Raw genomic sequence first — 14996 nt, forward strand, 5'->3', positions numbered from 1 at the left:
CAGAAGCTGACCAATCTTTTAAAATATTTGAGGTGAGATCTTACTTTTCCTAAACAAAAAGTCAATGTCTCTGTGCTTTTTTAATGCATTTCACCACCGATCTGAAAAGCCATGTTTTTAAAGAAAAAAACTTTTTATTGTGGAAAATATCAAATTACGCAAAAGTAGTATAATGGTATCATGATCCCCCCAATACCTGTCTCCCGACTTTAACACTTGTCAATGTAAGGCCACCTATTAAAAAATTGTGGCAAAATACACGTAACATAAAATCTAGCATCTTAACCGTTCTGAAGTGTACAGGTCAGTCGTGTTAAGTGCGTTCACACTGTGGTGCAAGCCGTCTCCCGGGAGGCCATGTTTTTGTATTTTTACAGCCTTGTGTATCTGGACTGGTTCCAGTTCCATTCATCTCTTCGTTTAGAACTGCACTACCCACTCTACTGCTTTGCTTATTTATTTTAAAAATTATATAAGTAAAGTTTATAAAATTTATAAAAAGGGACTCTTGAGTGGCTCAGTTGGTTGGATGTCCAACGCTTGGTTCCAGCTTGGGTCATGGTCTTGGGGTTCTGGGATCAAGCCCCATGTTGGGCTCCACGCTCAATGCAGAGTCTGCTTGAGAGATTCTCTCTTTCCCTTTCCCTGTGCTTGCTTGCTCTTTCTCTCTAAAAATGAATGAACAAATCTTTAAAACATTTTGAAAGTACATCTCTTTGGGCACACAGATCTATGAATTGTAACACACACACACACACACACACACACACATATATATATACACACACACGTACATATATACACATCTTCATGTGACCATTACCACAAATAAAACACTTCTGTCACGCAAACTCCCTCAGAAGCCCCTCTCTAGTCTTTCCCCTCCACTCACGAAGTGGCCACCGATTTGTTCTTCATCAACGTAGTTTTGTCTTTTCTAGAATGTCATATACAGGGAATCATACAGTTAGGAAGCTCTTGAGATTGGCTTTAGTCACTCAGCATACTCTCTTTGAAATTCATCCAAGTTGTCGCGTTTTTCAACAGTGTGCTCCCCACTGTTGCGGAGGGTGTCCCCTCGGGTAGGTCAGAGAGAAGGAGTTTGTGCCCACGCACACTCGCATCATTTTATTGACTAGTCCTTTTAGATAAACAGCTCTTTCGATTTCACCAATTCTGTTCTATTCCTTTTCCTTTCCCCAACTTCCGTAATTTTGTACATTTTTTCCTTCTGCTTTCTTTTGATTTTTGTTTTACTTTCCCTAATGTCTTGAGTTGAATGCATAGTTCGGTTATTTTAGAATTGCTTGTTTATCAATAAAAGCATTTAAGGCTAGATGGCTTCCTCTGAACACCATCTTGGTGACATTCTCCAAAGCTGTGGATGGCTTCATGGGCATTTGGGTGGCAAAGTCCCCTGTATTTAGAAAATCATCTGGGGGCGCCTGGGTGGCTTAGTTGATTGAGCATCCAACTCTTTTTTTTTTTTAATATTCTATTTATTTTTAGAGGGGGGAGGGGCTGAGCGAGAGGGAGAAAGTCTCAGGCATGCAGAGCCCAACGTGGGGCTCGGTCCCAAGACCCTAAGATGGTGACATGAGCCGAAACCAAGAGTCAGCTGCTTAACAGACTGTGCCACCCAGGTGCCCCAATCCAACTCTTGATCTAAGCTCAAATCTTGATCTCAGTGTCATGAGTTCAAGCCCTGCGTTGGGCTCCACGCTGGGTATGGAGCCTGTAGCCTACTTTACAAAAAAAGAAAAGAAAAAGAAGAAGAAAACCATCTGTTTTCTGAATCACACCCCTCAAGTGCCCAGAGTGTTGTTCTGCACCCCCCTTTAGGGAGATATGAGGTAGGGGACCTGGAACCACTTTGCAGGGACTTCCTCTTCTAATCCAAACGCCACTGATGAGTGTCGCAGGGACCAGATATCAAGTTTCTGTCCTTCTCAAAGCCTCTCTGAGCATCTGCTCTCTTCCCCAACAAGCAAGTGACAGGACTTTCGGACGTTAATCCATTTATGGGAAGCTCAGGAGTGGGGAAGAAGGGCTGTGTGTGGCATTCCTTTCAGCTTGGTCCAAACTGTCCAATATTTTTCAGAGTTTTATGTCATGAGGTTGAGACCTCTTTAAATTCAACATAAATGGTAGAGTCCCCCCGCCGTAAAAAAGAACTTTACGAAGTTCTTTTGGTTGTGTATCTGGAAGGGTTTGTCTGTTCGTATTTTGGTTTATAAAACATACATTCTGTCTTAGTAGGGACTCTTAATGTGACAAAAACCTGACTCAAACTGGCTTAAGCCAGAAAAAGGGAATTTACTGAAATTAACCAATATTCATAAACAGAGAATATTCATATTTACGTGTCCTGCTGGATTAGAGGTGCTGATGTCCTCAGAAACCCTTCTTTGTGTCTTCATATCCTGGCTCTTTCTTGTGTGTCTGTTGTTCCAGTCCCCTCTTCCCCCGACACACAGCTCCAGACCCGACTCATTCACCCACCTAGTCTGGTGCGGCTAGTCCTGGACCAGTACGAAACGGAATCCTCTGCATGGAGTCATGGATGCTGGGCTGTTAGAACACCCTGTGTCCCGAATGTGGTTTATACACCCACCCTCTTCCTAAAACACCTCTCTAATCATAGCCAGACATCTTAAAATCTCACTGTCCACCTTGCACGGTGAAAAAACTCTTCCCCCTCAGCTTGGCTCTCTTGAACAACCCCAGCCCCCAGAGTGCTCCCTTTCTCCCACACCCTGTGTTCCAGCCATGGCAAACTACTCCCCCTTTCCAAACAAACGTGTCCTTTTGCTTCTCTGCTTTGGACACGCTGTTCCTTTTGCTAGGAATACCCTCTTCTCTCCTTACTGATTCTTTAGGATCTGAAGTCAGGCCCGGGAATCAAGGGGTAGTTCGTCTACCTCCTCTCTGGGCTCCTGCCTGCCTCTGCGCTCACACTTCTCCAGAACCCAGACAGGACTGATTCATGTGTGACAGTCGCCCCTTCAGGACCTCCAGACTTGACTCCTGAGGGCTAAGGCTTTGTCTCACCAACTTCCGTACAGTGTCTAGAGTGTAAATAGCTATTCTCTTGATGTCTGTTGGCACAATGTGGGGATGTGGTCTGCCGTCCATGCCCCTTGGATGATTTTATGTTTTTGTGCATTATAGGTTCCTATGTCTTTTCAGTCCCAACAGCCAGTACCTTTTTCTCTTTGTTGGAGGGCTGCCCTGAGGCTGCCAGAACTGGCTTTTCCTGCATACTCTAGAGAACCAGAAATGCTTAAAAGTTTTCATGCCCCAGGGACAGCCCTTAATCAAAGACCAAAGGGGGGGTGGATACTCCAGCTCCTTTGTCCTGAAGTGACAATTGTAGCTGTGACCCACACTGTCCCTAGAGCTCCCCTGGAGGGTTGAGCCACCTTTCAGCTCTGTGTGACTTTACTTGATTATACACCCTTGCCTGACCCCCTTCCCCTCCCCATCCTACTCCTCTACTCTCTTACACATTCCCCCAACCCCCTGGGGACACGTCCTAATAAATCACCTTCACACAAATCCTAATCTCAGGTCCCAAGATCTGCTTCTGGGGAATCCAGCCTAAGACGGTCAATGATTCAATGAATAGAAGGAGACAAATAATGAATTCAGGAATCAATCACTATTTGTTGAACCCTAACTGGGTGGGAGGAAGGAAGCAGGAGAGGACTCTCCCCACCCTCGCCCCCCACCCCCCGGGATGTATCTTCTTAGGAAGACAAGATTTACACGTATAGAAAAAGACCCGAGACAGAAGATGAGTGTGATGAAGAGTAAGCTGGTATATGGCTCAAGGAAGGAGGGGTGGCTGTAGGCAGGGGGGGCAAGGGATGTCTGAGGCTGGTCAGACTTCCAGGCAGAAGTGGGAGTCAGTCTGAGCCTGGAGAGTAGCCTCAGACGGCACAGGAAGGACCCAGTGCATACAGCAGAGTGGCAAGACTAGAATGATGAGACTTCAAAGCCAGGATGTGAAGACTTGGAATCCATTCAAATGAGTCTGGACTTTATCTCATAAGGTGATTGGGAAGGGGGGGGAAATCAACATTAATTTATTCATTCAACAAACATTTATTGAGGGTAACATGCGGCACACCCAGACAGGAACGAGGCGTGCTCTAGGAGGGGTGTTCTTCGACTGAACTGTCTGTTCTGGCCATCAGAATCGTGACTGTGTTTATTAGTTGGATCCACCTATAATTTCTGGATAGATTTTTTTTTCTTATGCCATTTTATCATGTGTGTATATGTTTTTCTGATCGTAAAGCAGAACGTTGTCATCATAAAACAAATCAAGCATTTGAAGGACTGTGCATGGTAGGAAAAGAAGTATCTTCTGTTCAAGAGAGAGGAGTGGAAATCTGTTTGAAGGGGGTTGGGCTGCGCCTCACCCCATGGAAGTTTGTTGGACCTAGAAAACACCCACGTTGGGTTTGGGCTTGGGGTCCCCAGGAACAATTATGTGGAGGGGCTGTGTCAGGCACCTTCTGGGCTGTGTTTCTGCTTTTCTGCAAGCATTCAGTTAAGTTTGGTTCAAACATCTTTGTTGGGCTTTGAAAGGAGGTTAGAGTTAAGGTGAAGCCTGTGTCTGTAATTAAAATGGTGTGGGGACCACAGAACAGACAGCTGAAGATGAACGGCAAAGTGCTGGGTAGACAGTAGTTCAGAGCAAGAGACGAGCTGGTGGAAGTGGCAGGGGATGTGGGAGTGAAGCTTCCAAGCATTCCTTGGAGAGCCCAGGATGGAAGTGAGGGAAAACTGCACTTTCTGCTATCTGGGAAAGCTGGGGATTGTAGTCATCGTATTATGAACGTTTAAAAAATGTGATTTTTAAAGATTATTTATTTATTTATTTATTTATTTCTGAGAGAGAGAGAGAAAGAGAGCAACCTGAGCTGAAGACAGATGCTTAACGAACTGAGCCACCCAGGTACCCTAAAAATGTCATTTTCTTTGATGGGCACGGGCTGGTGATGTCTGAAGCGCTTTTCTTTGCATGTTCTATATTTTATTAGAGAATGTGCAGAGTGGTCCACAAAGGTCATGCCCATTTATGGAACCACCAACAGCCGATCATGCTGCTCATTCCTCTACATCCTCACAAACACTGGGTTTACCCGATTTTATTCTTTGCCAATTCAATAGGTGACATTGAACAAAAATTATTGCTTGTTTTAACTTAAACTTATTTATTAATAAGGTTGAACATCTTTGGTATATGTTTTAGTCTTTTTTTTTTTTTCTGGAATGTCCTCGTTTGTTTATATATTTCTTATTGATTTGTAAGAACTCTTTGTATATGAAATATATTATCTGTTTTGTTTGACATATCTTAGGAGTGATATTCCCAGTTGAATACAATTAAATAATTACCATGGGGATGTTTCTTTCTTTGTAACAGTTACTGCACTGTTTTTGGTAGTAGACTTAGTTCTGTGTTCATTGGAGTATAGTGTTATACCAGTCCTTTCACACTAGACGTTCTCCCATGCATCTGTTCTTCATTTTGGTTTATCTTCCAGTTGGCTGCATTGTGTGTCCTCAAGTAAATTTTTCCAGAATGAGTCACAGTATTCTAATACCTGAGTTCTTCCATATTTGAAAATGTCTCTTGGTTCTCTTTACATATGAATAATATTCCAGTGGGTTATAGAATTTAGCACTCTTTGATGTTGCTCTTGGCATTCCAGGCAGAGGAGAAAAAGTGGGATTGAGTAAGGAGAATAAAGAATAGAAGTAGTGAATTGTGTGAATCAGAAATGAATGGAGAGGTGACTGGGTAGCTCAGTCCATTAAGCATCTGCCTTCAGCTCAGGTCATGATCTTGGGGTCCTGGGATCGAGTCCCGCATTGGGCTCCCTGCTCACTGAGAAGTTTGCTTCTCCCTCTCCCTCTGCCTCTGCTCCCCACTCATGCTCTCTCTCTCTAATAAATAAAATCTTTTAAAAAATTAAGAAAGAAAGAAAGAAAGAAAGAAAGAAAGAAAGAAAAGAAAAGAAAAGAAAAGAAAAGAAGACAGAGTTCAAGATAGAGGCTGTGGTCAGCTTTTGAAGGTCCTTAAAAGCCAGGATAAAGAGCGCTAAAGGCATCTGATTGGAGGGAGAACAGCCACACAGCCAGATTTTTAAAAGATCAGCTGGGCAGAGGTAATGGGAAGGCTTAGAGGGAGAGATAGAGGACTGTGTTGTTATCAGTTAGGAATAAATGTGGCTACAATTCCCAGAAAGTGATTAAGTAGGAGTTTATTTATGTCACATAACAAGAGGTCCAGAAAAGCAGGGACTAGTGTTGGTTTAGCTGCTCATTGATGTTGGGTTGATGTCATTACCATTCTCTCGGCCTTTTCCTCATGGTGGCAAGATGGCTGCTCCAGCTCCATACATCCTATTTGCATTCAAGGCACAAGATGGAGGGACGGGGAGGTATAGTCACAGCTGACTCATTTTATTAGGAGAGCATAAACTTCCCAGAACTCTCCCCCTCCCAGAAGATATTTATATCTCAGTGGTTAGAGCTGTGTCATCTGTTCATTTTATCTGTAAGGGAGGCAGGGAACTGGGCTCATCTCAACAGAAAAATGACATATTTACATATTTAAATGCCACATTTACATATTCACATGACACATTTGGCTGTGTGTATTTACATATTCAAATAACATACACCCACATATTTAAGTGACAGACCTACATATTTAAATGACATAATCACACATTTAAATGCCTACTTACATATTTAAATGAAATATTTACATATTTTTAAATGGATATTTACAGACAATTGAAAGGGTCTGCCAGAACACAAAAAGTACCACCACCACCACCCCAAGATTTAAAAAGCCAAATAAATAAATTGAACCACATTGAAACTAAAAACTTTTGTCCATCAAATAACACCATAAAGAGAGTGAAAAGGCAAACAGTACTGGGAAAAAAAATGTTGACAAAGGAATTGTAGTCAGAAGATCTACACATTAATAATAAAAAGATGGATAACCCAATAGAGAAGAATAAGGCAACAGAAAAATAGTCACTCCACAAAAGAGAGTGTCTGCATGGTCTATGGACATGTAAAAATGTGCTCCCTATCTTTAGTCGTCAGGGAAATATCCATTAAAACCACAGCGAGTTATCATTATAGAGCCTCCAGCCTGGCTTAAGTGAAAGATACGAATTACCAGCTGTGGGTGAGGATGTGGAGCAGCGAGGACTCTCGTACCCTGCTGGCAGGAGTAAAATTGGTACAGTCGCTTGGAAAATCACATTAGTCTACTGGCCTTATGCACAGTCTGTGACCCAGCAATTCCACTTTCGGCAGAAATACCCAGCAAAGGAAAAAACATACGTACAAATATAGGTGTGTGTATTTACTTCTGTATTTAATGAGTGCCATGTGTTAGAATATTCATAGCAGCACCATTTGTAATTACTCCAAAGTGGAGTTTACCAAATGCCTATTAACAGAACACATAAAAAAAATTGTGGTATATTCATCCATGGAAATACTATCAACAATGAAAATGACCCCCCTCCAAATGCACGCAACAACACGTATGACCTTAAACCTGATGTTGAGCAAAGAGGTCGTGTAGTATACACTCTATGTTTACATATACGTAAAATACAGAAACAGCCTATGCCTTTAAAGAAAGAAGCCAAATAGAAACCAGTCTATGGCTTTAAAAGTCAAGGTAGTAGTTACTCTTGGTGGGGAAAGGGTGGGGAGGAGGGGTGTTAGTGACTGAAAGGGGACAGAAAGGCAGACTTCTGGTGGGTACTGGTGATGTTCTCTTTCTTGAGCTGGGTGTTACTCATACAGTTGTGTTCGTCTGTGGCAATCCATCACGTCGCATAGTTATGCTGTGCGTGCTTTTCTTTTTCTAGGTTATTATACTTCAATGAAGAAAACTAAAAGTTCTTTTTTTAAATTTTTAATTTCTTTGGGGGGATGGAGGGGCAGAGGGAGAGAGAGAATCTTAAACACAGCTTAAAACAGCGCAGAGCCCGTTGAGGGGCTCGATCTCACCACCCTGAGATCATGACCTGAGCTGAAATCAAAAGTTAGACGCTTAGGGGCGCCTGGGTGGCTCAGTCGTTAAGCGTCTGCCTTCGGCTCAGGGCGTGATCCCGGTGTTATGGGATCAAGCCCCACATCAGGCTCCTCCGCTATGAGCCTGCTTCTTCCTCTCCCACTCCCCCTGCTTGTGTTCTCTCTCTCTCTCACTGGCTGTCTCTAATAAATAAAAATAATAAAAAAATCTTTAAAAAAAAAAAACGCACAAAGCCCATTGAGGGGCTCTATCTCATCACCCTGAGATCATGACCTGAGCTGAAATCAAAAGTTAGACTCTTGGGGGCGCCTAGGTGGCTCAGTCGTTAAGCATCTGCCTTTGGCTCAGGGTGTGATCCCGGCGTTCTGGGATCGAGCCCCACATCAGGCTTCTCCGCTGGGAGCCTGCTTCTTCCTCTCCCACTCCCCCTGCTTGTGTTCCCTCTCTCGCTGGCTGTCTCTCTCTGTCAAATAAATAAATAAAATCTTAAAAAAAAAAAAAAGACGCTTAACCGACTGAGCTGCCCAGGTGCCCCCAAAACCAAGCTTTTTTAAAAGGGACTGCCACACCAGTCGTGCGATTAAGAAAACAGGTCCTCTTCATCGTCTCCCCTAACAATGGAAGGCTCTGCCCGCTGTATCTGGACTCTTCAGGTCTATTACACTGAATCAAGTATTCAGCAGCACCAATGCTGCCCCCGCCCCAAGTCAACCAAGCTGGCGAAAGAACAGATGTCAGTCCCTCAATAACTGCTATTTATCGCAGGGGTCCCACAGTCAAATGCCAGCAGGAGCCAAGTGGGGTACCTAAATAAATGAGATGGCCAGTTATCACGTAAGAAGTGGTGGGTACTGCGGGGAATTGGCTTCTGATCAATGCGTTCCAGAATGTGGCCCAGTGAAGTCAGATTTTCCGGAATTGTTTTTAAAAAGAATTCAGAAATCCAGTTTGCTCTGTGAAACCTTTCCATTTTCACAGCTCAGCAATTTTTTCAAATGAAATGGGCCAATCAAAACACACCCTTGGGCCAGATTTGGTGGACAGGCCTCCTGTTTGCAACCTCTGGGTTAATGGTCAAATGAATCATTCTGGAAGCACTGTCTGGTGGATATGTAAGAATAAAAAACAATAGCTACTCTTTATTGGACACTTATTGGGACCTTTATTTACCATATTTCCTTGCTTCCAAGATGCCACCCACACCGTTTATATAACAACTGCTTTCTAGGAAAAGAAGGGGGGGAACAAAGGAAAAGGAAAACGTTATCATACTAGATGTGTTCATCCATTAGAGGACACCTAGAAACCTTAAAATGTACAAACAGAGCAGAACGGAGGTACGCTGAAGAAATAAAATACATGAGACACTTTCTCACTTAATTCTTACAAAAACTTTATGTGAGAGACATGATTGTTAGATCCATTTTATTTACTGATTGATTGATTGTAAAGATTTTATTTATTTATTTGTCAGAGAGCACAAGCAGGGGGAGCGGGAGGCAGAGAGAGAAGCAGGCTCACTGAACAAGGAGCCCGATGCAGGGCCCAATCCCAGGACCGTGGGATCATAACCTGAGCCGAAGGCAGACACTTAACTGACTGAGCCACCCAGACGTCCCTGTTCAATCCATTTTACAGCATAAGGCTCAGTGAGGCTAGTTGACCATGCTGAAATCACACATCTGTAAGAAGCAGGGCCAGCTGTTAAACCCAGATGTGACCTACATCCAATGCCATGCTCTTTTTTTTTTTTCCTTTTTAAGTAGTCTCCATGCCTAACGTGGGGCTTGTACTCGTGACCCTGAGATCAAGACCTGAGCTGAGATCAAGAGTCGGACACTTAACTGGCTGAGCCACCCAGACGCCCCATCCAGTGCCACACCCTTAATCATTGTAATACGCTGCTTCCTTTTGTGGAATGAGTGTCACTGAGAGCAGAGGTTGTAGGTTTCGGGGTTGTAGCAGGCTAAATGGCCAACAAACAGACCCGATGAAAGAAAAATGCATTTCTTGCTCAGTTGATTTCTTTGATGGCCGTGCAGGGATGGAGGCAGCTCTTCCCCGAGGTCCTTCAGAGCAGTGACTCTGTCGTCTTCCACATGTGACTTCACCAGCCTGGTGAGCTGGAAGGGGGAAGGAGCAAGAAAGAGGCACCTAAAGACCCAGAAATCTTTGGTAGAAAGCGGCATCTGCTCACATTCTCCTCAGAAGAGCCCAGGCCACCCTAAACCACAAGACGGGCCAGGACAGCCACTACCCTATTGCTGTAGAAGATAGAAATAAATTCTGATGAGAAGCTACCGGTTGCTCTCACAGAGTGGCTTGGAGACATCAAACAATTTTGAATCACCGAGAAAGATCTCGATTTGATGCTAGTGGGTCGGTAACATTTCTCCGGTTTTCCAGAGAGCAGATGATGGTGTTAATAGAGCTTACTAACATTGTTTATTCTTGTTATAGTCTACAGTTGCCTTTTCTTTTTGGCAACGGATGCTGGGTAGGGATATAAAGCTTCCTCTTACAATTAATATGTTTAAATTGGAAATCGCCAGTGGGTGGTAAATAATTGTGCAGGGGCACGTGGGTGCGAAAATTGTGAAGGTTCTTGCTGATGACTTTATGCTGATAAAGAGTGTATCTTCCTGCAGACGCCGAACAGTGTTCCTGAAGCTGTGGAAAGAACTAGCACGGTGGGGGGCCATCTTGGGTAGCTAGTGTAGTGTGCACCAGGCTGAGGGCAGACAGGGTTCTGGGGCCCCAGAAAGACAGCCCAACTCTGAGGGAAATCTGAGGCCAGGTCCCTGTTCCTCTGTTCCCACTGGCCAGGTCCTCAGGGTATAAGCAGGGGCACGCGGGCCCTGGCAGGTGCCTGATGCTTGCCCTGGGAAGCTTGCTGTTGTCTCTTCCCTCCCTGGTCCCCTTTGCACTACTGGGCCACCCTCCAGAGGGCAGAATTCTTGGGTGTTTTTTTGTGGAAGGCTCTGTACTCTGGCTCAGTGCCTGGCTGACTGCTGCCCCTTGCCATTGGCTGCCACGCTTCCTGAGGGGAAGAGGGGGCGTGCACCAGCCCCCAGTCCAGGAACTGGGTGAGTCCAGAGCACTATCTGAAGTCTGCTTCTTTCCTGGAAATGGCTGGTTGACTGAGGCACTTCTAGGTATTCCATCAGGCCAGTGACAAAGAAGAGAATTTGCCCAGGAAATGGAGGCTCATGAGAGATCCCTTGGGAGCTGAAGGTCCCTGAGGGTGATTTGATGAGCTCTCTGCCCAGAGCTGGAGAGGACTCTGGTCCCAGGTGTGCTTCCCGAACGCCGGGAGAGGGTGGCCAAATAGCGTGAGACTCTGAGCGGGCATGCTCACTGCTTATGAGAGAAATGCAAATTCAAACAGTGGGATTCTTTTCCCTCCTCAGAGTGGCAAAGCCAAGTTCAACAGTCTGACGTATCAGTGCGATGCGGGGGGAAATGGAGCTCTCACCCACTGCGAGTGGGAGACTGTCTGGGGATATTGACTTTGGAAAACAGATGAGCACTCTCCAGAAAAATTTTAGTGCCTGTTGCCTAAAAAGCTTTTCCACATGTGCACAAGGAAGCATGTACAGGTTTGTTCATTGGGGCATGGTTCGTAATGGCAGAAAACGCTGGAAACAACCTAGACATCCAGTGGCAGGAGAAGGGCTGATTAAGATGTGGTTGCGGCCGTCAAGATAACTCACCTGCACTGTACGCATCCATGTGGCTGGCACTGAAAACACAGTATGGAGGGGAAGAGCATGTCGCACTCACCTGCACTGTACGCACCCATGTGGCTGGCACTGAAAACACAGTATGGAGGGGAAGAGCATGTCGCACTCACCTGCACTGTACGCGTCCATGTGGCTGGCACTGAAAACACAGTATGGAGGGGAAGAGCATGTCGCACTCACCTGCACTGTACGCGTCCATGTGGCTGGCACTGAAAACACAGTATGGAGGGGAAGAGCATGTCGCAGGGTGATAAGAGTGTTAGCTAGCTATTGTCATGTGACAAATTATCCCCAAACTCAGTGGCTTTAAACCACCACAAACATTGATCGTATTCCTAGGTTGCATGAATCGTGAATTTAAGTGGGCGGTTCCAGGGCGGGGCTCCTCACAAAGTTGAAGTCAAGATGTCAGCTGGGGCTGCAGTCATCTGAAGACTTGGTTGGGGCTGGAGGATCCATCTCTGGGCTGGTTTATTCATATGGCTGTCACCTTCATGCCGACTGTTTGTGAGGGGCCTGAGCCCTCCCCGCGTGGACGTCTCCCCGGGGCTGCTTGAATCTCCATACAACATAGCAGCTGACTAGCCCCCAGTGCAAGCCATCCAGGAAAGCACAAGGCAGAAGCAGCAACGTCTTTTATAATGTAACTTTCGGGATCATATGCCATCACTTCTGCCACATTCTGTTCATTAGGAATAAGTTACTGGGGCTCCTGGAGGCTCAGTCGGTTAAGCATCTGCCTTCAGCTCAGGTCATGATCTTGGGATCCTGGGATCGAGCCCCACATCAGGCTCTTTGCTCAGTGGGGAGTCTGCTTCTCCCTCTCCCTCTGCCCCTCCCCCCTACCCATGTGTGCTCTCTCTCTCTCTGATGTATTGATATATATATATGTATATAAATATATATTATATATATGATATATATGTATATAAATATATGTATATATATATCACATGGTGTCAGTCCCAGTCCAAGCCCAGGAGAAGATCAATGTCCAATGTTCCAGATCAACAGAGAGTCAGACAGAGTGATTGGATTCTCCTTCCTCTGTTCTGTTCTGGCCCTCAGTGGATTGGATGATGTCCCCTCATATTTGGGAAGGGCCATCTACCAATTCAAATGCTGCTAAGTCACTAAGTTCTAGGGTAATTTGTTAAGTGGCATTAGATAACAAATAAAGGTTTTGAATCCTGATCAGTATTGTTTAAATTCCTTGACTTTTTCTTAGATCCACATTCTGTATCTCTCTTTTCCTAATGTGCTTTTTTGTTGTCACTCCTGTTCCTGGGAGTTTTATTTGGTATTGTTTCCCAGGCAAGAGAAATTCGTTATGAAACTTGTTTTGGAAAGGTATATACAGGTGATATCTTTTCTGAACTCTTGTATGCCGGATTTTTTTTTCTTTTTTTCTTTTTAAGTTTATTTATTTATTTGCAAGAGAGAGAGAGTGAGTGAGGGGAGGGGCAGAAGGAGAGGAAGAGAGAAACCTCAGCAGACTCCGCACTGAGCACAGAGCCCGACATGGGGCTCAATCTCAGGACCCCAAGATCATAAACCGAGCTGAAGCCAAGAATTGGAGGCTTAACTGACTGAGACACCCAGGTGCCCCTAGATTTTTTTTTTCTGTTTCACAAGTATATAAATGGATCACAATCTTGCATGTTTCTGTAGCATGACTGTGGTGTCTAAATCTTAGAAGTCTGTTGACAACCTTACTCATATGTAACTTGCTTTTTCTGCCTGGGATCTTGCAGGAATTTCTCTGTATGTTTCAAATTTTAAAAATTTCACCAAAAATTTTTTTAAAAGATATAGATTTTGGAGATTTTTCATTAATTTTTTCACCGATTTTAATTAATAGTCAAGGAATCATTTTACTCCCTGGATTCAAATATTTCCCCTGTTCAGTGACAATTTCTGTCACTCCCTTGAATCTTTTTCCTCTGTTCTGTTCTTCTGGGGATTCAATTATATGCACATTTATTCCTTGAATCTCTTCTCCTATCTGCTTATCTTTTGTTTTTCCTTCATTTTTTTCCCTCTGAGTTTTAGAGCCCTCTAATCTGTTCTTCAGAGTCATTGACTTGATTTTGTGCAATGTCCAATCTTCCATTAACTGCCTCTAGGTCCTTTTAAAACTCAGTAGGGGGGCGCCTGGGTGGCACAGCGGTTAAGTGTCTGCCTTCGGCTCAGGGCGTGATCCCGGCATTGTGGGATCAAGCCCCACGTCAGGCTCCTCCGCTATGAGCCTGCTTCTTCCTCTCCCACTCCTCCTGCTTGTGTTCCCTCTCTCGCTGGCTGTCTCTATCTCTGTCTAATAAATAAATAAAATATTTAAAAAAAAAAAAAAACAACAACTCAGTAGGGATATTCTTCATCTCCAGAATAGTTTTATGCCCTAGGGTTATTTTCTTATTAAGAATTGTTTGAGGGACGCCTGAGTGGCTAAGTCAGTTAAGCATCTGACTCTTGATCTCTGCTCAGGTCTTGATCTCAGGGTCGTGAGTTCAAGCCCCACATAGGGCATGGAGCCTACTTAAAAAAGCAATTATTTGAGAGATTCAACAGCTTCTAATCTTAAGAGTACAAATTAGCAAGTTTTCTCCCTTCCATTTTGTCCTCTGGGCCATCCGGTTGACTTATCCTGGGACATTTGCCCTAATCCCTCATACCAGCATCCTTTTGACCTGCTTGATCTCTGTAGACGGAAAGTCATGATCCCCTGTTTGCTCATTCTTATAGAAGGCCTATGTTTGTTCAACACTGGGCGTCAAGATGGGTTACAAGGTCTGTTTGAATATTTTGGGCCTGGACAAAGAGAGGAGGGAAAAGTTTATATTTACTGTAGCTTTACTTTGTCCTGTTAAAGCATTAGCAACCTGTGGAGATAGGGAGGGAGCTTCAGCCCAGGACAGATGCCCTGTGGATTTCGCTTTTGTGCCAAGTGGCCTCTTTGATCTTCAGATTTAACTGGAACAATGACAATTTCTTAAATAAGCCCAGCTGGTCTTAGTGGGGGCCATGTACGGGGGTAACCCGGTTTTTCTAGCACATCTCTTGGGCATTGCTGGACGTGTTAGCAGAATCAAATTCTGTCCCCCCCCCCGCCCCGACCCCATCATCATCAGAGACTGCACCCACCGCTGTCCCCAGCTGGTGAACTTGGA

This window comes from Ursus maritimus, unplaced genomic scaffold (genome assembly GCF_017311325.1).
Source record: "Ursus maritimus isolate PB19 unplaced genomic scaffold, ASM1731132v1 scaffold_2, whole genome shotgun sequence".
Lineage (NCBI taxonomy): Eukaryota > Metazoa > Chordata > Mammalia > Carnivora > Ursidae > Ursus > Ursus maritimus.